Below are 24958 nucleotides of genomic sequence, written 5' to 3'. Positions count from 1 at the left end.
CCCAGTCTTCTTGTCCTCTGTCCTGCCATGTGGTACGCAGGAAGCAGGAACTCATGAGTTTGAATATCAGCCTGATGCTTGGCCACTGTGTAAACTCTAACAGATCACTTTCCTTCTTTTTCAAGCCCATTTCCTGTCCTCAAAGCAGGGCTGGTATCACCCACCCCACCAGTGGGGAGGTGTTAGAAGGGGTGATGTGCTTTCAAGCTCTTACGGTGCCCCATTGGAAGCAGATCCTAGAAATATTAGAGTTATTTCCCAGCTCTTGTCTTTTGGGTCCCATGATGGTGATGCCACCCTGAGTGTGGAGGCCACGCAGCCAACACTGCCAGGTTTCCAGAGTGTCTTCCTTGGGCACATTTCCTGCCCCACACTTAGTAAAAAGGGATTTTGTAATGCAACGAGTTTGGGTAACACTACACATGATGCAACTCCAGTTAATTCAGCAGATCCTGAAATGATTGGACTTCATCCACCGCCATCTTGGTGAACGAGGGCAGTTAGGAAAACCCCAGATGTCTTTATAACAGTTAAAATCAAACCAAACCCAAGAAACAGAGCAAAAACCACTTTTATGGCTGACATTCTCCAACATGGGCACCTCAGATCACCCCCACCCCATTCTATAGTCACTGTGGCTGAGGAGTTCCTACCTCCTCTTCACACACACACTCTGTTCCCAGCCCCCGTGGGTGAGTCCTATCACCCTCCAGTGATCCTGGCTAAAATGGGAGCACTACATCAGAGGGGGCTCCCAATGTGGTGTTCTTCACTCCCTTTCCTGGAGCACTTCCTGACCTTGAAAATCTAACTCTACCCTCTATGAGGAAGAGCCTGAAATGGGCCTGGCACATGGAACATGTTCATTACGTGCTCTATGATCTGTGTCAAAGGCTCCAGCTCTCCTTGGTAGAGGATGTTTTCAAACAAAGTAAAGGGCACAGCCCCTGATCCTAGTGCCACATTTGACTTCAACAAATGCATGTGAGTATTGAAGGGATCCCTCCAATTTTATAAAATTTGATCAGGTCTTGAGTTCTGTTTCACGCTTATCAGATATAGCTGTTCTGGATTTTTCCCTTCTCTTCCTGTTTTGTGTCCTAACATTTGAAGAAATTGTAGGTCACTAAAAGATGTCCTATTGTCCAAATAAGGTCTTCAGAGCATATCATGCACAAATGCAGAGATAAAGCTGGACTACTGTTCCTGGAGAATGAAGGACCACCCACCGAGCGTTGAGGTGTTTTGAGGCTACTGGAGGACATTTACTGTGATGGCCAGGACCCTAACCCAGGTTCTCCCTACTTCTATGGAAGTGAGGACAACCGTCCCATGAACTAGACGAAGTGCATTGTGTGATCCACCCTCCAGAAATCGCGAGATGTGACAGTCCTGTCTGCAAACTATCAGTGCCCCATAGAACGATTCCCACTGTCGCTGGGGAACAAGCCTTTTTCAGAGCAGTTTACCCTGGAATTGATTGAAGAATGACAGGCATTATGAGATGCTATTAATTTTTATGAAAAGAAGAAAAATTACCTTTACTAGAAATTGTGATCATGTTTTAAATGAAGGGAACGTGACTTGCTTATTTCCGTCAATAAAAAGAGTAGACAAAACCGTCTATTAACCAGATGGTGGCAGTGTTTTCATTAAGAGAAGATGAAGTGTTATTATGCACACTTCTGATCCATTTTATCAAACGATTGAGAGGATAGATTTTGGGGTCCTTCTTACTAAAGTGCTTAAAATTCCAACCAAACAATGGGAAGCAGAGTCTCGGGGGTTCCTGATAATTACTGGTAGTTTCTACCACTAGGAAATTACATAGATTATATGAGGCAAAATTAAAATGTTTGACACTTTTTCTATTGCTACCCCTTTGTTAAGGTTTATAGAAATGGACTACAGTACTGCTTGGCTGGGGTAACCAGATTGACCGGTCTACCAGTTGACTTGAGTTAATGGCTAAGATGCATTTTTGACAACTTTAAACATTTCTCTTTTTCATGTGCTATCAAAGAGGAGGAGAGAGTTGTGTTCTGCTTTCTTCTCTAAAATTACCCAATGACTCCTTTGCTCATCCACTCCCTGCAGACAGCACCACTGAGTCATACGTCACAGACAAGCAGAGCACCCCAGTTTTATTTCTGTAACACAACCAGGTGACAAACAAGCCAGCATCCTTGCCAACATTTAAATTCCATTATGCCAAAAAGGATTGCCAATCAGGTCTGGGAATAACATTGTCCTCCTACTGAAAGGCACCAAAAATATCCACAACCTTGACCTCTCCATCTGGGAATATGATGTTACTCCTCCAAGGGACTAAATCCTCCCACCCGTATGTGCTGCCGGCACCATCTGCACCGTCTCCATCTGGGAAACAGATCCTAAACCCACACAGATGTACTCAAAGCCAGTGCCTATACCCAGCAGACTCCCTGACCCCTGGGCCCGGTAGGAAATATTGAGCAGCAGAGAGCAATTTGTCAATCTCTATTGTGCTTCCTAATCTAGGATCTTTGCTCCTGTGCTTTCTTACTCTCCCTGGGACCAGAATTGAGTTATTTTGTGTTGAGAGTTTTATTTCCAAAGGTATATTTTTCTAATTGGCATTGTATTTAGGATGATCTTTGCTAATTGGTATTATAAAGCTCCCGTGCCCTCCCCTGTAGCCATAAAATGCAGAGGCCTCCATACTGATGGAGGATTGGGGTCACCTGCTGAGTTGCAGAGCAGATTATAGGAAGATGAACTTGGTGGCCTTGGATTTACAGTTTTCAGTCCGTGAAAAAGATTGTGTGTGAGTGAAATGCACTTTGCTGATTTAAATAAAAAGGAGTACGGAGCCCACTCCAATAATAAAGATGCCATGGCCAAGAGCAAATGGGCCTTGAACAACTTTCTCTCGGGTGGTTACTCTAATCTTCGCACTGTTCAATCTGGCATAAGCTTGCAAAGATAACTAAATAAGTCTAATGTTTATAACAAAGGCTGTCACAAAGAGCTTTGGGGTAAGACCATCTGAAGATCTGAGAACCCAGTATCTTGCAGGATTCACAAAATGGTCACCAGGGAGGAGAAACTTTCCAAATGTCCTTGAAGGCGACCTTGGTTTTTCCCCATTGAGAATGATATTCGCTGTGGGCTTTTTGTAGATGGCTTTTATGCTATTGAGGTGTGTTCCTTCTATCTCTACACTGTGGAGAGTTTTAATCAGGAAAGGATGCTGTATTTTGTGAAATGCTTTTTCTACACCAATTGAGAGGATCATATGGTTCTTGTACTTCCTTTTATTAATGTGATGTATCACATTGATTGACTTACAAATGTTGAGCCACCCTTGCAGCCCCAGAATAAATCCCACTTGGTTGTGGTTAATAATCCTTTTAATGTACTGTTGGATCCTATTGGCTAGTATCTTGGTAAGAATTTTGGCATCCATGTTCATCAAAGATATCAGTCTGTAATTCTTCTTTTTGATGGGGTCTTTGAGCTTCTCCTCTAAAGTCAGGAACATGACAAGGATGCCCACTCTCACCACTGTTGTTCAACATAGTACTAGAAGTCCTAGCTTCAGCAATCAGATAACAAAAAGAAATGAAAGGCATTCAAATTGGCAAAGAAGAAGTCAAATTCTCACTCTTCACATACGACATGATACTTTACGTGGGAAACCCAAAAGACTCCACCCCAAAATTGCTAGAACTCATACAGCAATTCAGCAACATGGCAGGATACAAAATCAATTCACGGAAATCAATTGCATCTCTATACACTAACAATGAAACAGAAGAAAGAGAAATTAAGGAATCAATCCCATCTACAATTGTACCCCAAACTGTAAAATACCTAGTAATAAACCTAACCAAATAGGTAAAGGATCTGTACTCTAAAAACTACAGAACACTTATGAAAGAAACTGAGGAAGACACAAAGAAATGGAAAAACAGTCCATGCTTATGGATTGGAAGAATAAATATTGTTAAAATATATATGCTACCTAGAGCAATCTATACATTCAAAGCAATCTCTATCAAAATACCCTTGACATTTTTCACAGAGCTAGAACAAATAGTCCCAAAATTTTTATGGAACCAGAAAAGACCCCAAACAACCAGAAAAAGAAAACCAAAGCTGGTGGCATCACAATGCCAGACTTCAAGCTCCTTTACAAAGCTGTAATCATCAAGACAGTATGGAACTGACACACAAAAAAGACACATAGATCAATGGTACAGAATAGAGAGCACAGAAATGGACCCTCAACTCTATGGTCAACTAATCTTTGACAAAGCAGAAAAAAATATCCAATGGAAAAAAAAACAGTCTCTTCAATAAATGGTGCTGGGAAAATTGGACAGCCACATGTAGAAGAATGAAACTGGACCATTTTCTTACACCATACAAAAAGTTAAACTAAAATGGATGAAAGGCCCCAATGTGAGACAGGAATCCATCAAACTCCTAGAGGAAAACAGAGGCAGCAACCTCTTTGACCACAGCCGCAGCTTGATAGACACGTCTCCAAAGGCATATGAAACAAAAGCAAAAATGAACTATTGGGACTTCATCACGATGAAAATCTACTGCACAGCAAAGGAAACAGTCAACAAAACTAAAAGGCAACCTAGGAAATGGGAGAATAAATTTGCAAATAACATATCAGATAAAGGGCTAGAATCCACGATCTCTAAAAAACTTCTCAAACTCAACACCCACCCCTCAAAAAAATCCAGTCAAGAAATGAGCAGAAGACACAAACAGACATGTCTCCAAAGAAGACATACAAATGGCCAATAAACACATGAATAAATGCTCCATGTCACTTGGCATCAGGGAAATACAAATTAAAACCACAATGAGATACCACCTCATGCCAGTCAGAATGGCTAAAATTAACAAGACAGGAAACAACAAATGTTGAGAAGGATGTGGACAAAGGGGAGCTCTCTTACACTGTTGGTGAGAATGAAAGCTGGTGCAGCCACTCTGGAAAAATATAGAGGTTCCTTAAGAAGTTAAAAATAGAGCTGCCCTATGACCACAATAGCCAGGCTGTGGAAGGAGCTGAGATGTCCATCAACAGATGAATGGATAAAGAAGAAAATAAAGAAGATGTGATATATATATATATATATATATATAGAAAAGGTGAATACTTACCATTTAAATCGACACAAATGGAACTGGCGGGTATTATGCTGAGTGAAGTAAGTCAACCAGAGAAAGACAATTATCATATAGTTTCATTCATATGTGGAATATAAGAAACAGCACAGAGGGGGAAAAAAAGAAACAGCACAGAGAATCATAGGGGAAGGGAGGGAAAACTGAATGGGAGGTCATCAGAGAGGGAGAAAAACCATGAGATACTTTTAATTATAGGAAACAAGCTGAGGGTTGCTGGAGGGGTGGTGGGTGGGTTGTGGAAAGTGGGTGGTGGTCATTAAGAAGGGCATGTGATATGATGAGCACTGGGTGTTAAACGCAACTGATAAATTATTGAACACTACATCTGAAACTAATGATCTACTCTATGTTGGCTAATTGAAATACATGACAAAAAAAGAAAAAAAAAAGAAACTGACCTTGGCCAATGATCTAAGATGCTCATGTACTCATGGGTGCTCGTGCCTGAAGGACATTTAGCATCTTACCTAGAAATGGTGGTAATTGAGTCTTAGCTTCCAACCATTGACTGGGAGGTCTGGAAGCCTGAAGAGCAGATTAGCTGTTTTCAAATGCTTTAAGGGTCATCAGATCCAAAAAATGGAGCTGACGTCAAAGGGTGGTTGATTCTACCTCAGTGCAAGGAAGAGCTGTCTAATAATTCACACTACTCCCCAGAAATTACACTGCTGAGAACACTCCTACATGTGGAGTTCAAATGATTCAGAGTCCTGGATTCAACTCAGCTTACCTACTTACCAGTTGGATGACCAGTTGGAGGTTTTTTAACACCTCTGGTCCTGCTCATCCTGCTGCTTCTCCTCCTCCTCCTCCTCCTTCTTCTTCTTCTTCCTCTTCTTCTTCTTCTTCGTCGTCGTCGTCTTCATCTTCTTCATCTTCTTTTTTTTAAGGCATTATTTATTTATTTGACAGAGAGAGAAAGGGAGCACAAGCAAGGAGGAGCAGGAGAGGGAGAATTGCCCGATGCAGGGCTCAATCTCAGGACCTTGAGATCTTGGCCCAAAGCCAAAGGCGGACACTTAACTAAGCCTCCCAGGTGCCCCTCCTCATCCTATTTCTTAGAGTTGTTCTTCTGACCATGTAAAAGAATTCACGTGTTGGGTCCCCAGTGGAACTGTAGATGATACTGCTTGAAGGGGTCATCTTTTTTCAGATGAAGTAGAGCCAGTGGCTACCGAGATTGAAGATGAAGCAATTCTTAGGGTAATAAAAGTTGCATTTGTTGAACACCTGGTACACCAGATCTGTACTGCTTGTTTACAGGACCTCAGATAATCCTTTAGGAACATTTGAAAGAACATTGTAATCCTTATCTCATAGGTAAGGAAATTGCGGCTTGGAGATGTGATGTAAATTGCCCAAATGAATGACAGAGCTGAAATTTGAAACCACATCCAAGGGTCCTTTTCACTGCCCTCCCACTTAGCTGCCCCTAGTCTCTCAAATGCCCCTTTTAGTCAAGCAAGAGGGTTGATACCCAGTGATTCTGACAGCATGTCTTGCAATGCAAAATGGGAGGCTGGTACAAAGTGTGTCTTGTTACAAATCTCCTCTCACTGAGGCCAAATGACATCCAGGAGGTCAGCATCAGTTTCAAGGTTGTTTGCCTCTTGTTATTCCACAGAAGTGCCCTGCTCCTCTGTTCCACACAGCAGCCAAACCTGCAAGTGCATAAAGCGGGAGAAGATCAAAGGGTTATCTTCACAAATCTGTTCTAAATAGCTGTAAAGTTCTCCTTCAATCTGGATTGTAAATTCAACAAACATAGCTGTGATCTCCCGAGTGTACCATGAAAGTGTGAACAGCTGGGCAAAGGCAACATTGGTGTTAATTGACTCACCTCAGACATGTCTGTCTTAGCCCAGCCTATATTGGGAGAATTTTCCTGTGATATTCATTTGGTTTGTTAATGAATGATTATAGTCAGTTCAAGAGTGATCTAAAACCTACAATTAATGTTGTGAAGAAAGGAGGGGAAATGTGCCAACACAAGGTAGACCAATTTTTGCATTCTGAAAATTCTGCCGCCTGAGGTCCAGAGCCCTGTACATCAACAAGTTCATATATTAACCAAAGTGTTGTCTGTCCAGAGAAAAGAATCTACAAGCCTCTTTTCCTTTCATTCCTTGCCCTTTTTTTCATTCTTTCTTCCTTCCCTCCCTCCCTTCCTCCCTTCCTTCCATCACTCCTTCCTTCCTTCCTTCTTTCTCTTCTTCCTCCTCTTCCTTCCTCCCTCTCTCTCCCTCTTCCTTTCTTTTTTTTTCTTTCCATTAGTGTTTAGTTTTGCTAAACTCAAACATGTATATACATAAAAGAGTCAATTAGTCATACACATTTCCTTATAAAAACAGTAATCCCCCATGTCACTGCCATTTCCCCCTTTCCAGAGGTAACCCTTTTCAACACCTTCAGCTTATTATTTTGATGTTCATCTCCATATCTCTAAATACAATCTTGTATTCTTCATTTCTCAGTTTTAGGCATTATAAAGTTAAGTCACAATTTTGGTGAGATCAGTCTTTGTTGTTTTCATCTTATGACTTTGTAGCACTGTTCCCAGGTAAGTCATGTAGTAAGCCAAGTTTGCATTTGCTTTCTTGCACAATTTTTGTTTTCCCTGAGTTCACATTTCATCTCCCTAATTTGCCTGACTTTCTACACACTTTTCATTAATCCCACCAAGAAAGCTTCATTAGTGATATAATCTCTCAAGACATTCAGACACATCGGGATTGTTATCAGTTTAAACTTCCAGATGAAGCCTCTCCCAGAGACTTCTGACTTATTCCAATCTGGAGGAGCTGCCCTTTATGCCTACACACAGCTGTCTCCTTCCCTGTCCCTATCGGGGCTCCCTTCATTTATCTTCTCTATCACCTGGTCTTTCATCCTGTGTTCCACTTCCTTGGTCTATACTCTCTTCCAGTGAGAAGTACATCTTACTCTAGTGTCCTGAGACAGAACATATAAGAAGCACATTTCTGAGACCTACTTCTCTCAAAATATCTTTCTTTTCCTCTCATAATTTTTTGCTATATTAGTTAGGTATAGAACTCTCTGTAGGAAACCATTTTCTTTAGAATTATAAAAATCATACTTCTTTGGCTTTTAGCAATTGGCTAGTGTCCTTGAGTAGCCTGAAGCCTTTCTGATTCTGGATCTTTCACAGTGACCTTTTTTTCTCTCTCTCGTTCATCAAATCATAGGATCTTTTTTGTCCTGAATGTTCCAAAATGTCAAGTACAAGTACTCTTGTACTCCATGCTTGCTGTGTTTTTTTCAAGCCTTAAACTTGGGTCCTTCCATTATGGGAAATTTTCTTGAATTATTTCATTGATCATTTCTTTCTCTTTGTTCTTTCTTTTGGGGACTATCAATATTTAATATTGACTCTACTGGAGTGCTCCTCTAATTCTTTTCTCTTATGTTACATTTCCTCCTCATTTGGTTCTGCGTTCTCAAATTCTTTCTCAACTTCTTTTCAAATCTTTCCATTGACTTGTGATCTCCATGGCTGTGGTATTGTTCCTGATAATTTTTTCTTCTACTGTTGTTCCTTGAATGTTCCTTTCTATACCATCCTGTTCTTGTTTTGTGGTTTCATTATACCCCCTTATCTATGTAATAATATCACTGGCAGTTTGGTTGTTGTTTTGGTTGTTGCTTTCGTTTTTGATATTGTTGTTTTCTCTACATGGATAGTTTTACTTCCTTTTTTTTCAATCTAGAAACCCTCTTTTTTATCATTGTCAAAGAATAAATTTCCAGTCTTGGACCATGCAGGATGCAGATGAGAAGTGACCACGTAAAATGGGAGAGAAAATCTTGATCTGGAGGTCTGATTGTTTCTTCAAACGACTTCTAGAAATCCTCTTATTTTAGTCACCTTACTTTAAACTACTTGCAGAGATATCCAGTGCTACCAATCTTTAGGCCTTTTGAGATTTATGTAGTATAAGTGAGCTTAATTCTAAATTTTTCCCACTGCCATACTAATATTAATTTTTCTAGGGTCTACTAGGTTATTTTTCCTTTTCTGTATTCTTTCTATCTTCCCAAATTTGGTTGTTATTGTTTTCTTTCTCATTCTCCTTAGTCTTATGGGTTTATGTCTATTTTTAAAACCCCTTTGTTGTGATTTCAGTGCAGATGCTGGAGGATATAAACATAGACATATGTGTTCCATCTTCCATGTTTAACTGGAATGCCAATGAACATTTCTCTGCTAAAGATTTTGAAAATCAATGTCACCAGAAATCACTTTCTTACGTCTACCTCAAATATCACATACTAATGTCTAACTCATTTTCTCTTGTCTGATTTTCCATGAAGATAAAAGACAGCTAATCAATGTCTTCCTTGCTTACACTGTCAAGTACTCTATTAAGCAACTATCAAACATAAATGGAAGTGACTCTTCCTTTTCATTAAGGATCATCTTAGTTTCTGGGGCACCTGGGTGGCTTAGTTGGTTGGACATCTGACTTTTGATTTCAGCTCAGGTGATGGTCTTAGGGTTGTGAGATGGAGCCCTATGTCAGGATGCATGCTGGACATGGAGCCTGCTTAGGATTCTCTCTCTCCCTCCACCTCTCCCCTGCACCCCCATCAAAAAAAAAGAGTCATCTTAATTTTTAATGTGCACTTTATGATTCATTGTGATTCCTCAGGTCTTTTTTTTTAGCTCTATTTATTCTAGCTATTCATTTCTTAAAATAAAGCAAGGTATAGGTAAGTAAATAATTTATTCATTAAGTTAACAAGTGGAATGATTGGGATTTTTCCAGTCACTGTGATAAGTGCAAGGATTGCAACAGGAAATAAGAAAAATATACCTTGTCCCAAGGGTGTCACATCCCATTGCATAAATCCTGGTGGTCATTTTCTAAACTGATAATTGAAATTTGACATCCTAATGTCCTCCTGACTGGCTATTTCTCAAATGTGTTCATGGTAACTGAATTCTTTTCTGAGGTTTTCTTCTTCAGTGTTACAATCCCAGTAATATCTCAAAAAAATCAAACACACACACACAAAACTAAATAATCATTTTAGATGACATTTTGCCCGGGAGATGGGATTAGATTTCAGTTCCCTTCAACTCATAACGGGAACATCGCTGGTCTTCTGGGCAAGATGGTTATCTGTTATATGTGACACAGAAATGCCACTTAACTAATCTTATCTTTTTTCCCAGATCCTAATGGGGGACATTATGGAAAAGTAACAACTCCATTTCTTTCTATTCTTCTATGATACGCAATTTTTTAACTTGAACATTTTACATTTCAGTATATTTAGATTTGCCTGTCATTAAACATTATGCTAAAATATTTATGTATTTATAAGAACCATGTTTGGGACATGGTTATTAATAAGGACATAAAATAAAATTCGAGAATATGGTGTATGAAACAAATCAACTGCAAGTGCTGCATTTTGGTATCAGGCTGGAAAACCGGCATGAAACTTGCACCGCACCAGATATAAGAGAACCATACCAAAACCTAGAAATAAATGTGTACCTCTGTGGGCTTCATGGGCATATTTAGTTTTTAAAAATTACCTGGGCATTTCCTAATCGCCCCCACAGAAGTGGCTACCCATGCCAAATGGGCTCCTTGTTGTACATGGCCAGGAATCTAGGAAAAACCATATTCTCTGAGGCAAGCAACACTGAGTGCTTCCTCTTCTGCCTGAAGCACTCTGAGTTCTCCAGAAAAACGGAACCAATAAGATATATGTATGGAAATTTATTATAGGAATTGGTTCACACAGTTATAGAAGCTGAAAAGTTCCACAATCTGCCATATGCAAACTGGGAACCCAGGAAAGCCAGTGGTATAATGCAGTCCAATTCAAAAAACCTGAGAACCAGGAGCTCTGATGTCTGAAGCCAGGAAACATGGACATCCTAGTTCAAGAAGAGAGAGAGAATTCACCTTTCCCTCACTTTTTTTTTTTTCCTATTTGGACCCTCAGCAGATTGGATGATCCCTGCCCATATTGATGAGGACAGACTGCTCCACTAGGGCTACTGATTCAAATGCTAATTTCTTCCAAAAATACCCCTACAGACACACCCAGAAATAATGTTTTACCAGCTATCTGTGCATGGCTGAGCTTGTCAAGATAACTTAACATTAACTGTCACACATCCTTTTTCCAGGGAAGGATAGAATGTCTGTGTCCAAGGAAGAGCTATGAAAGCCAGCTGGTCCAAGGGGATGGTGGAGGTGACATTGTCATGTCTTATCACTCAGGTCACCTGTCCTATTCCAAAAAGCTGAGGGGAGGTGCTTATACATCAAGAATGACCAATCCTGATGACCAAGTTTAGTCTACATAGTATCAAAGCAACTGGTTGATTTAATTTTTTTTTCCTACTGATTTGTCCTGACATTTTGATGTTTTGTAGACCTTATGGAAGACTCAGAGAAATGCTGTCTTGGAATGAAAGGCCAATAGACAGTCTACCTTCTGGTGCACTCCCATGGGATTGTCTTCCCTGAATGGCTCCCTTCTAAGAAGGGCGCTCCACATCATTGCTTCATGGTTGTTACCCATAAATGAGGTTCATACATACACACATACATGCGGTTCACACCTGAAGTTCAACATGATACCACATACCACAGTCATACAAAGGGGGTTTAACTCTTGGTTGTAGTCAGTGGGTCCAGGAGGGGACCTCTCAGGCTGAAGCTGTTAGATGAGCTCAAGGCAGCCCCACATCCAATACTGTGAGGAAAGCATTTCCACAGAGTGAAAGAAGACTGAAGCCAGCATGGAGAATGAGGACAGCTGCCCAGACAGACACCCTCACTGAGGCTCCAGCCGCATTCTTTACTCCATATCCTCCTGACATACTCCTTTATTCCTGAAGCTCATTTGGGTTGGGTTCTTGTTCAAAAAGGGCTCTCAACCAACCCTCCCACTGCAGCCCACCAAATGCCATTTTGTGCTCCTCAGAAGCAGGTGTTACTGATTTCCTGTGGTTCTTCCTGCCTCCAGTACATGAAGCCAAAACTCTCGAGAGGCCCGTGCGCCTCTTCCATTGGTGTTGCTCTTTCCAAACACTCACTTAACACAGTGTTTCAACTTAGAGTGAAAAATGGGAGAAGAAAAGGAAAAAGAAAGTCTGCTGGGATCAAAGTTGCTTTGAAATGCACAGAACACATCTCTCTGAGCCAGCCACAATGAAGAAATCCAACCGCCATGAGGGGTCACTCCACCCTCAGAGGGGAAACCTCTTCCTCTGTTTGCAAGAAAATTTCTTTTTGAAGCAAGGAGCCAACTGAGGCTGATTTGTCACATTTCTTTCTCCACTGGTTTACTTGCTTACTTACTTGGCTACTGTAATATTTCAGGAAGCCTCCTACTTTATGGCAGCTGCTTGGAGACAGGGAATGCCTCTTCTTCTCCTGCCCTCCCTCTTTCTTTGACTTCTATGTAGTCAAAGAGGTACAAAACAGACCCTTGTATATTAATAGATTACCAAGTGCCTTCCTTCACCAAGGATCAGATAGCCATGCAATAAGCCAAATGTTTTTCCTGGTGCCCAGTAATATGAAAAATTTCTTATATGATTATGTCTATATCCCAAGACACCAGAATTATTATGTTTCAGTGTTTTGTAGTAGTGGCTTTTTCTGTGCCTCAAACCAATTAAGTTACAGCCAAAAAAATAACAAAAAACAAAAAACCCAAACCCACAAAAATACCTAACACACAGCTCAGAGGGCTGGGCCTATAGTTTCACAAAGGCTAGAATTTTGGATTTGATATTGACAAAGAAATGCTGTAAGTGTCAGCAGGATTGGGGTTAATAATAGTACAATATAAGCTTAGTTTTCTTTGTGTAAATATTTTCTCAAACTTGAGTGCCATCCTAAAATTAAATGTGGAAAGCAAAACTTATGCACATAACTTAAGCAAAGAAAATTTAGCTGAAAGTAAATAGACATCCCACACAGCCACTCTACCATAAGAATTCAAAACCCTTATGATTTTTTACAATATGCAGTCTAGATGTTATAATTATTTTTCTTTTCAGAAACTGGATACCTTACTATGGAGGAGAGGAGGGAGGGGGGAACAAAATTAACTTTTCAAACCTGTTTTTCTTAATTCTTGGTGTATTCTGTCCCATCTGTCCCAGATGCATTCACCAAGCAGGAGATTTTCTTTTCTTTCATTACATCAAATTATATCCTGGAGACTCAAGAGCTTTTAGCAACATTTTTCAGCATAGTAAACATACCCAGATGAAGGGGTTTTCTAACAGTAAATGATTCTCCAAGCCATAGATTTAAAATATATATATTATTTATTATATTATTACTTATAATTATATGTTATAATTATTAATATATTCTACAATTATAATCAATGTATTGATATAATTATATATTATTTATTATTTTTTAAACCATATTTATATACCTATAGCTTTATATAAACAAATACAGTTTATAGATAGATATGTATATAGTTATTACAAGGTGACATTAATCAGCAAGACCATGGCAAATGAAGTCTTATGACTTAGACCTAGAAGGAGCTCCAAGTAAAATGTGCCCCTTACTGTGCAGGGGCCTAATGTGGATCCCTGAGTTTCCTCTTGGGCTGTGCTTCCATGGGAAGTACAGGGAAGGAAAAGCAGAGTAGTGACTACAGACAGCAAGGGAGGGTGGTTGTAAGACACTTAGCATCACAGCTGTGCAACAGACCCACATGACCCTCTAATTTCTTGGTGCAGTGGTTGTAGAGTGACTGAGCCATTTGGCTTGAATGGCGTAAGACACAATGTGTGTGTAAGAAATTGCATGTCTTGTCGTAGTTTATCCTGACCCTTGGGTGTGATACTTGAGGTGTGCTATGCAGAACACAACTCTCCATCAGTGGCAGACAGGCAAGGTTGTGGACCCTGGTGCCAGGGGGATAAACTGCAGTATATCACAAGAAGATGGATAGCTAGGTCCCCCGAAAGAAAGACCTAACTGAGTTTTGATGTCAATGATGACAACAATGGTGGCGTTGATGGCAGTGGTGCCATGTTGAGTATGATGCTGGGACTAAAGGTGTTTTCTGAGTACTTACTGAGCATCAGGTATGGTACTGGGCATTTATAGGTGTTACCTCATTTAATCTTCATAAAACCCTATAAAATTGTTACTGTTATCAAGGATGTTTTGCAGATTAGGGAACTAAATCGTAGAGAAATAAGTAATGTGACAGGCTACCAGTTAGTCAATGCCAAGGCAGGATTGCCAACTGGGGTCTTGATGCAGAGCCCATGACCCTGACAGGGAGTGGATGGAATCCAGTACATTCCAATCCCACCCAATGGTGCCCATTGATCTGAGGCCAGGAGTCCAGGGAGAGCTGCCTGTCCACACTCGACTTGAAATGATATGGCTGTTTCTATCCCATAATTGAGGTACAGTGTACTTTAACGTCATCTTGCAAATGTCTGTCCCTCCTACCAGGTACTATGTTCTGCTCCTGAAATGGTCACCTTCGAGACATTACAAATGAAATAATGATTTAATCTTTGAAAGTTCTCCTAAAATATTGGATGTACCTTTAAAATTAATTAGTTTTACAAGTTACTAATGGAAGTATAACATCGGTTGGAATGCTGGCCCATTGCAAAGTCCTTCTGTGAACTGGAAACTTCCAGGGCATCTGACCAACCCATTCCATGTGCTCAGCGGTAAGCTCATGGATCCTCCCCTCAAAATCTAACATGCTAATATCCTCTGTAAATCAGAAAACAAGATGGTGCTAATCATGAGAACTCCCAGAGTTAAATTACTCAAAAAGTACAGATTGGTAATGAGCTGTTTATCCTTGGCTTATTCTTATGGGTCTCAGTTTCATCAACCGTAAAATGGAAATTCCAGTATCTTTCCTACTATGTCAATTCAGATATTGATGTGAACTCTCTCTGTGGAAAAAAAGGAAAAAAAAAAAAAAAACAAAAAAAACCTCATCCAAAAGGAAGTCATTGGATTTTATGATTCCATCCACATGAAACCAAAGAAATTTTAAAATGTCTACCTCCTCTTCCCACTCCTCCTTCATATCACCCTTTCTCATGCTCATTGGCAGGAATTTATAACAGAAGATGCCCCTGCCTTTACTGTTCCTCACCGCTCCCAATTTGCACCCGGCAGACAGTTAGTGCACACTCGAGACGGGGCGTCATTCAGAGCTCTCTCATACCCGCTCTGGCCCTGGGAGTGTTTTAGCAGTCACTCTGAAGCTGAGGGAAGGGAGTCTCCCACCTAAGAAGAAGATAACTTTATATTAATTTTGCTTGTTGAAAGCTTTATGTAATACTTCTAGTGAAACGGCACCCTGAGGCAGGTTCCTCGGGCAAATGAAATGCTGTGACCAAGTTATTAGAGAACATCAAAGTTTTTTAGTAGAAACCAAGACTTGGGAGGAAGGGCTGACATCTGGCTTCAGCAGAAATGAAGAACGATGGCCTTCCTTCAGTGGCGTCCAAGCCACAGAGGCGTACACCGTTGGACAGAAGTGCTTGTTGGCAAGCTGCAGAAAACTCAGCTCAAAGCTGTTTAAATAAAAGGGGATTTTATTGGTTCGCATCAAGGGAAGGGTTAAGGTGGATATGTCTTCAGGCTTGACAGACTCCAGGGCCCCAGCCCTTGCCTTCAGAGCCAGGCCTCTCCCCACGTCCCCATATCACTTAGAGTCATGTAAAGTCTTCCCTAATCGTGGAAAGATGGCTGCCAACAGCACAGCTCTAAGGCCATGGACGAAAGAGAACTGTCCCTCCAGGCAGGTTCAACGAAGTGTGATGCTTCATCTGCTGATTCCTGCGGTCATTCCTGAAGGGGAGCTAAGTGGCCTGACTGGTCACCCCACTGGGACCACAGGGTCCAGCATAAGTGAGTGTGAGTCCCCAAAGCACAACCTTCCATTACCGATATCAGAAGGGGAAATGGATACTCGGGTGGCAACCAACCAGTGTCCATACACGCACGTGGAGAAAGCTTAAGGACCTCATGACCACGTCACTGCATGACACGTCCTTGACTTTGGAAGTGAAGTCCAAATGCTGCACTTTGTGGTTAAAAATCAGGCATTCTCCTGTCCCTATGGAAAAGTCAATTTTACCAGCTGTTACTACCCATATTCCCAGCATTCTCAAATGTCATCTCTCGAAAACCGAAGGAAGTTACCAATAGAGAGAAGTTAATTTTTTTTTCTTTTTTCTCTGCAGAGATGTATGCCCCCTACACAGGACAGCATTTATGTTATCATGACCCTGGTCTGAAGAGTTTGGATGGGGATTTGCATTAAGCCAGGGCCTGGAGCTGTGCGGAGTAACTGTTTAACTGCACATGGTGGTCAAGGGGGCATCCTGGAACAACCTTTCTGAGCACAAAGAAAAGATCTACCCCAAAGATGTTTTCCAACTTTTGAGCTCTGAGAAGCAAAATTCTAGTTCTTTTCCTGTTTCCAGTAATGAACAATCCATTGCACTCTGCTACCCAGTCAAGAAAATGTTGCAGGGAGAATGCCTGGCATTTGTGTCTGGTTTTTATAACTACTTTTTAGCAGACAAGGAGCTAAGAATGAAGCCTCACTGCTTCCATTTTGGACAAATAGTGGCCCATGTTGAAAATCTGGGTTAGGTCTCCAAAAACCAGTGCAGTGCAGAGTACAGAGAAAATAGAGCCAAGATGTTCAGAGCCAGAAAGAACACAATTTAAACTGTGTCACAGATGAGGAAACTGATGTGGTGCGATTGCCTGGTCAAGGATCTGCAGCTAATTTGATGAATAAACAAGGTTAAAAAGGCAATCCACGACCTATCTGGGAGGGCACTGTGAGCACTTACACGTAGAAAACACTCAGTCAATGGAAACAGGGCTTGGAGTCAGGCACAGCTGCCTGAACCCTTGGCTCCTCTGTGTTCTCGCTGGTGACCTTGGGGAATTCAATTAATCACTCTATGCCTCATTGAGATAATACTACTGATGTCATCGTTCTGTTGTGAGGATTAAGAGATAACTTAGGCTACATGCCTAACAACATATTTGCTATCATAAGCCCTCAAAATGCATGATTATTCTGAAATTTTATTTTTAAAAAAAAAGGAAAAAGAAAAAGAGAGTGGAAATAAATATCCCAAAGCAGTCATTTTTGGAAATCAAATAAACCAGGGAATTTTCTTCACATTCTTAGAGGGTAGGAAGGACAAAAGATAAAAAAAAGTGGAGAAAGATAGCAGGATGAGATTAAAATAGGTCGGGTCGGCCTAAATAAAAATAGAGAAAGAAACAGTATTATTGCAGAAATTGAAAATGTTTTAGGAGCTTCCATGATCAGAATCAATCCTTCAGAAACCTGCTTAACATTCGGGACAGAATGCGGCTTAGCATTCGGGACAGAATCCACCTCCGCCGCTGCTCCCAATGCCGCTGGGTGTGCATCGGCGTGCAGCCCACCAGGATGAGACACTTCCGGTCCTCCCACCACTTCCAGGCTCAGAGGAAGCCTCACATGATGGGACAGAGAATACAGTCTCCTTGGCAGCTGCCTGGGGCCCCAGGAAAACACAGACGAGGAGGACGGAGGAGTGAGCACCCTGCTGGACAAACTTCAGTGAAAAGGAGCAAGCAGACAAATTTGACTGAAGCCTTGGTAGACCCATGACTTGCACCTCCACCTCCTCTCCAATGACCTATTCCAAGACCCAATGGTTCCTGTCACCGCAGATACCAGCTGTGTTTTCTGATGCATTAGGAGCAGCTCGTGGTGCGCAACTTTGTGTTTGCTTTTCCTCCTTCTTTGTCTCACCTCTGTTTGGCTTTCATCCTTAATGTCCTGGGGTTGCTCTCCAAACAAGGGGTTGCCATGAAGTTTTGCCCATTTTCTGTGTCCTGGGGAATTCAGACTAAAACAGTGATCAAAATGTGATTGGCATTGGAGACAATGTGGGTCCTGGGTTCTACGAGCTGGAGAATAAACAAATGGAATTAAACAATATAAAAATGTAAGAAAAGAGAACTTTCGAAGAAACACCATAACCCAGAAAGTTAATAGAGAATATAAATATGGAGACTTATCCTGGTAACACTTCTGAACTTTGAAGAAACTGGAAGACTTATGAATATTCAATAAGAATAGGTCATTTACCAGCAAAAAAATTAAAGACTGGCTAGGACTTACCAACAACATAGGACTCCAGGAGAAAATGGAACTATCAAATGTTTACAAAATCTTGATAGAAAAAAAATGCTAACCTCAAAACGCTATACCCAAAACACTGTTCCTTGTATAAGAAGTCAGCAGAAGGACATTCTTGATATGCAAAGAGGATTGAAATGCCTTTATGAAAATACACCTGAGTATATAATCTGACTCAGCAAGAGACGAGGTCCTGGATCAAAGATTTAAATAAAACCTTAAAACCTTTTATTATCTTGGAATGAGAACATTTTCTTTCCTGTGACCCAATAGCCAGAAACTGTGAAGGAGAAAAATGAAAGATATTTGAAAGCTAAAAAAATTTAAAAAATAAAACAAAAATGTAATTATGAAATATGACAAAAATGCTTAATATCCTATTACATAAGGAAGTTTTACATCAGTCAGAAAAGAAATCCAACCAAAAATGGACCAAGTACCCGATAAGGTAATTCATAAAAGAATTCCACAAAGCACGTGTGTGGAGATGCAGACAGAAAGACAGATACATAAATGCTTATCCTTACCAGTAATGGAAAAATGAGCAGTGCAACTTTAAATAGCGTAACATTGCTCTTTACCTATCATGCCAGCAAAATTAAAGAAGACAATGTGCAGTGTTGCCACAATGATATAAGTGTTCTGGAGGACAATTTATCCATATATGTGTAAATTTCAAATGTGTCTATCTCTTGAATGGCTTTCCCGCTTCTAGCAATTTGTCATTATAAAGCAATTGGCCAATTGTATAAAAGCATAAATTGTAGCATTTTTCCCCATTAGCACAATATTGAATGATCTAAATGTCCATTAATAAGAAATGAGATGGTTTATCTAATTGTGATATATGCACACAATTGAATACTATAGAGACATTAAACACAATGGTATATTTTATCATTCACAGACATGGAAAACCGTTCATGCATACTCTGGAATTGGAAAAACAGATTTCGGACCTGGAATTGCATGATTACATTTATGTAAAACTGTGTGTGCACATTTCCATCCACATCACTTAAGCATCTGAAAACTCTGAGGGGTTACCTATGATCATGAGATTAGAATTATATTTTTAGCTTCTTTGTCCTTTTTTCCTACATTTTCTGAATGCCCAATTTTTTAGTTTATAATAAGATAAATTAAAATGTCTTTACTCAAAAGAAACATTTAAAGGGTACCTGGGTGGCTCAGTGGGTTAAGGATCCAAGTCTTAGTTTCGGCTCAGGTCATGATCTCAGGGTCCTGAGATGGAGCCCTGCATCAGGATCCAGGCTCAGCGTGGAGTCTACTTGTCCCTCTCCCTCTGTTCCTCCCTGCCCCCCTAACAAAGAAGTCAGAAATCTTAAAAAAAAAAAAAGTTCATGCCAATAGATTTTTACTTTTAATCAATAATGTGGAATTCCTGTGAAGATTCCACCTTGGTTGCATCAGTGTTATAGGAATGAATAGAGCACCCAAATTAGAACAAGCAGGCTACTGGTTCAGAGCTTGCTATAGAAAGGGAGTCAGCCACCATCATTTGCATTTGGCAGAGACTCACAAGGAGTCAGAGGAGGAGGAAAGCTTTAGAGTGGGGAAAGGGATGGCTTCTGTATGCCCTAGCTGGAGGCTGGGGAAGCTAGAGGCACACTAGTCAGAAATGGGGCATCCTGGGCACCTGGGTGGCTCAGCAGGTTAAAGCCTCTGCCTTCGGCTCAGGTCATGATCCCTGGGATCAAGCCCCACATCGGGCTCTGTGCTTACCAGGGAGCCTCCTCTCTCTCTGCCTGCCTCTCTGCCTACTTGTGATCTCTGTCAAATAAATAAATAAAATCTTAAAAAAAAAAAAAAAAAAACAGAAGAAATGGGGCATCCTATGTAATGGTTTGGGAGTATATTTGCCTTTCTCTGCTGGCTTTGAGTTGGAAGTTGGGAGAGGGGAGAATAGAGAAACTGGAGGTTGTTGATCAAGTCCTGAGTATTTTGGGGCAACTGCTGCAAGGTTGGCTTTCTAGGCTGGTCGCTGCTGAGGTTGCATTGTTATATATGGTCTGGCCATTGCTGTCTGTGTATTCGTTCTCTCAGTGTACTTCCATAAATATACATTATTTCACCACACTATTTCTAAAGAATATAGGAAATTTTCCCTGGACTTAGTCACACAAACATCTGTATATTTGGAATGGCAGCCGACCTACTATTCCATCACTGACAGACAATAGCTGCTTCCAATTCTTTGTAAAGTGAGTTTTACACCCACTTTTTAAAAGAGATTTATTTACTTGCAGGGCAGAAGCAGAGGGAGAGAGTCTTAAACAGACTCTGTGCACTGAGTACAGAGCCAGATGCAAGGCTTGATCTCACAAGCCTGAGATCATAACCTGAGCTGAAACCATGAGTTGGGGGCGCTCTACCGACTGAGCCACCCAAGCGCCACCACACTCAATTTTCTAAGCACGGTTAAACTGGAATGTTCATCCTTCTGCTGCAGCTGGCTACCATCTATGGACCATTCACAAGGTTGAACAGTGTGTTAGGTCATGTATGTTTCACTTATCTTTTACTACCACTCTACTGGGATACCACTATGAGTTCCATTTTACAGATAAGGTACCTGAGGTTTGGGGAAGTCCAGGATCCTGGCTACAGTCACAGCTTCTTAAGTAGCACGCTTTGGGGCTCACATGTGTCTAAATCCAAAGCCGGTTCTTATACATCTCAAGCATCATGAGACCCTTGGAACTGACTGACTTGGCCACACACCTGGGTCATCAAAGCCCCAAGGAATCCAGAGAGAGGATGCAGTGCACCAATATTGAGTTGCAGCTCTTGTTCCTTAAAGGCTATATAAAAAAAAAAACTAAACTCATAATTCTTTTATGTACCTGGAGGATTTCCATCATGGTGGCAAGAAGCAGGATTCTAACTAACGTCACCATTTGGCAGTGACTATAATTCAGTTTGAAAATTACTAACCTGCTTGCTCAAGGATGCGAGAAGTCCCATCACGGATAGGAGGACAAGAGTTACAAACCTCCTTTAAGCTGTCTTCTCCAGTAAAACCTTTAACACTTTTGCTGTTGTAGATGGAAAAACATGGTCTCTCCATCATTTGCAGCTAGGTTCCTGTACAATGTTCCATTCATGTTTACCAAGTGCATAGGCAGCACCTTTGTAATTTAAAAATTTTCTACTTGAACTGGATCCAGTCATTTTCTAATTGCTTCTTGGTTCTCTCCTTTGGGAAAACATTTCTCCATGGCAAACATGTCTTGGAAATTTCAGATATATCTTCATTTTCATTCACTGAGTCTTTTTTCCGTGTTTATTTACTTACTCGATGTAATGTCCTTCCCATAGTCCTGCTACGGCCAGGTTTTCTTGACCCAGCTGTGCCATACAAAATGCCTGAAATCCCCCAGGAAATGGCATCTTTCTTAATCTAATTGGTCAGATTCTGAAGTGGGCAGGTGCTCTATCTCGGGAGGAAGGCCACCCAGGTTTGTATCTTGGCTCTATTGCTCACAAGTCATGTGACCTTGGGCGGGTTACTTAGCCTCTCTGCACCTAAAGCCTTATCTGGAAAATGGGATTAAGAGCACCTACATCAGAGGTATTTTACTCTATTTTTAAAGTTGTTATAGGAATCAAATGAGATCACACATGCAAGCTCTTTAGCCAATGCCCGGCATATAGTAGGACACCAAGAGTATAATCTTCACTATGTGCTTAAGCCTTAAAATGAATCCAAGTTATCCAAATTATTCCAAGATTGTTTCATAGGACATGAATGTGCAGGTCAATCACACAGGGGGCGGGGGGGGGTGGAGAAGAAGCTCGGCTGAGGTGCACAAACTTGAGGATGTAGTACATCACAGACATTTCCTTCCAGAGGTTGCCCACATAGAGTGAGTCACATTTGATATGGTTCCTCCTCCTTCTTAGGGCTCTAATCTAGAGATAGATGCTTATCTCCCATAGCCAGGGTAATCACCCATAACTTCTATGGTGGACATACTCTGAAGTAGCTCCATGATTCCCACTTCCTGGTGTTCACACTCTTCTGTCAACCCAACCCCATGAGTGTAGACAGGACATATGGCTTACTTTAGCCCAACAAAATACAACAAAGGTGATGGGATGTCAATTTCATGATTATATTACACAAAACTCCAATGTGAATTTTCTGGAAGATTCTCCCCATGGCCAGGTTTGATGAAGCTAGAAGCCATGGTGGGGAACCCACCTGGCAAAGAATTGTTAGCAGTCTCTATGAACTGAGGGTCATCTCTCTCCAACAACCAGCAAGAATTTGAGGTACTCAGGTCTTCAGCCACAAAGACCAGAATTCTGCCAACAATTTTATGAACGTGGAAGTAGATCCTTCCCTGTTTGAGCCTTGAGACTTGGCCACAGCCCCAGTGACCCATGAATTACACTCTTGTAAGACCCTGAATTAGGGGACTCGGTTAAGTTATATCTGTACTCCTGTCTCTCAGAACATAACAAATGTGTGTTGTTTTCAGTCACTACATTTCTGATAATTTGTTATGTAGCAATAGGAAACAAATACACTGTATTACTCAGTGTTCTTCAGAGAAACAGAACCAATAGGGTATACATGGAGAAGGAGGGAAAGAAGAGAGAGACAGAGAGTGATTATGAGAGATTATTATAAGCAACTGCTCATGCAATTATGAAGGCTGCAAAGTCAGGATTCAGGAAAGCCAATAATACAGTCCCAGCCTGAGTCTGAACACCTGAGAAGCAGGAGAGCCCATGGTGCAAGTTCCAGTCTGATCTGAGTCTGAGAGCAGAAGACTCAGATGTCCCAGCTCAAAGACAGTGAGGCAGACAGAGAGAGAGAATTCTTTTCTTACTTAGCTTTATGTTCTAATCAAGGTTTCAACAGATTAGATGAAGTCCATCTACTGTGGGGAGAGCAACCTGCTTGACTTAGTGTGAGGATTCAAATGCTAATCTCATCCAGAAACACGTTCACAGACACTCCCAGAAGTAATATTTAGCCAAGTGTCTAGGCACCCCACCGCCCAGTGAAGTTGGCTCATAAAATTAACAATTACATATACCTTCTCTGATTTCTCTTTTCCTTTTCTCCCATTCAGTGTCTAACATTACTCTCTGGGCAATGCAAACCTGCTGTTTAGCAGGTATTTGACCTTGATCCTCCATAAGAAAGATCACAATCAGTCTAAGCATCAGTTTCCTTGTCTGTATATGGGGATAACATCCCAGTGTCTTCCCACAGGGCTATAGACGGTGTAAATGGAACAGTATAGGGAAACTTTTTGGCACAAAGCCCCAAACCTGGTTAGTGGGAGTTGATTTATCACTGCAGAGGAGTCTGTGTGTAACCACACATTGAGTTCCACTTAGTAAAGATCTTGTTCGATGTGATTTTTTGCGAGTTTGTTTGAACTAGAGCTTTCACAGTTGATGGGCAGAGGTCCGCCAAGAAGGCATCAGCCAAAAGGTCCAGGCTCAATGTCAACAGCACACCATGGAAGGCAGCGCTCAGGAACAGAAGGCTCGGCAGCTGGGCAGTGCCTGCAGGACCTGGTGTGGGTCTCTGTCATCCCACGCAGAGGCATCCTGCACCTGCACGGCTACGTCTACCACGGTTTGTGCTCCAGGAGAGAGAGCTGCCAGCTGTCTCACTTTTTGTAGGGCAAGCAGGAGAATGGATTTGTTAGCCAGGGAGAAACAGACTGAACTGGAGTGTCAGCTGCTCAGGAAAGCTTCACACCCGGAAGGGGGGGTGGTCGCTGAAAGCAGGCCCAGCATCATAAAAAGGAGGCATCATAGGCCACACAGTTAATCGCAGGCAGCTCAGAAGAGCTGTCAGGCCACCCAGAAAACAATCTTTCCTCCACAGAGAGGAAGTAAAGCAATAATTTTCCATTGACAGTGAAACCCACCTCTACCTTAACACATGAGTCCACATGAATATTAGCAGAGAGAAATGAGTCCAGAGAGGAGGGGCAGAGAGCAGCCACCTGGATATTTGTTTTTTGCTGTTATTGTCTGACAGGCAAAAAATAGTTGAGAGTATTGAGTGTAGAAATGGGACTTTAAGTCAAAATGCTATATTCTGGGTCTTACTATTGTGGGAAATGAAATCTAATTGTTTTCAGATTTTTCTTCCCTAAAATATTGCTCCTTCCTGGGAATGTTCAAAAATGAATGAGGGTTCGGAGTGGAAATTTTGTAGCAAACATCCTTGTTTGGATTTTAATGCTTCTGCATTAGAAATAAATTGCCAGGAGAAAGAAAATGAGGTGAGCGTCCCAAAATTCATGTGTGTGAGTTGAAATCTCTATTCTTGTATTTCTTTGCTTGGGTTTTCTACCCACAGAATCACACACCCATGCATCACTCCCTCAAAATTTGGGATGCTTCTATGGAATTCTCGGTCAGTGTTTGTAAGAACAATATGCTTCTCGCTCTTAAATAGGGAGACCCGTGGAATTTCTCTTTCAAGCCAAGTTTTGGTTGATGGGATGAGAATCAGATCTCTCATCAAGATTCTTTC

This window comes from Lutra lutra, chromosome 14 (assembly GCF_902655055.1).
Source record: "Lutra lutra chromosome 14, mLutLut1.2, whole genome shotgun sequence".
Lineage (NCBI taxonomy): Eukaryota > Metazoa > Chordata > Mammalia > Carnivora > Mustelidae > Lutra > Lutra lutra.
Note: the sequence above shows the minus strand (reverse complement) of the source record.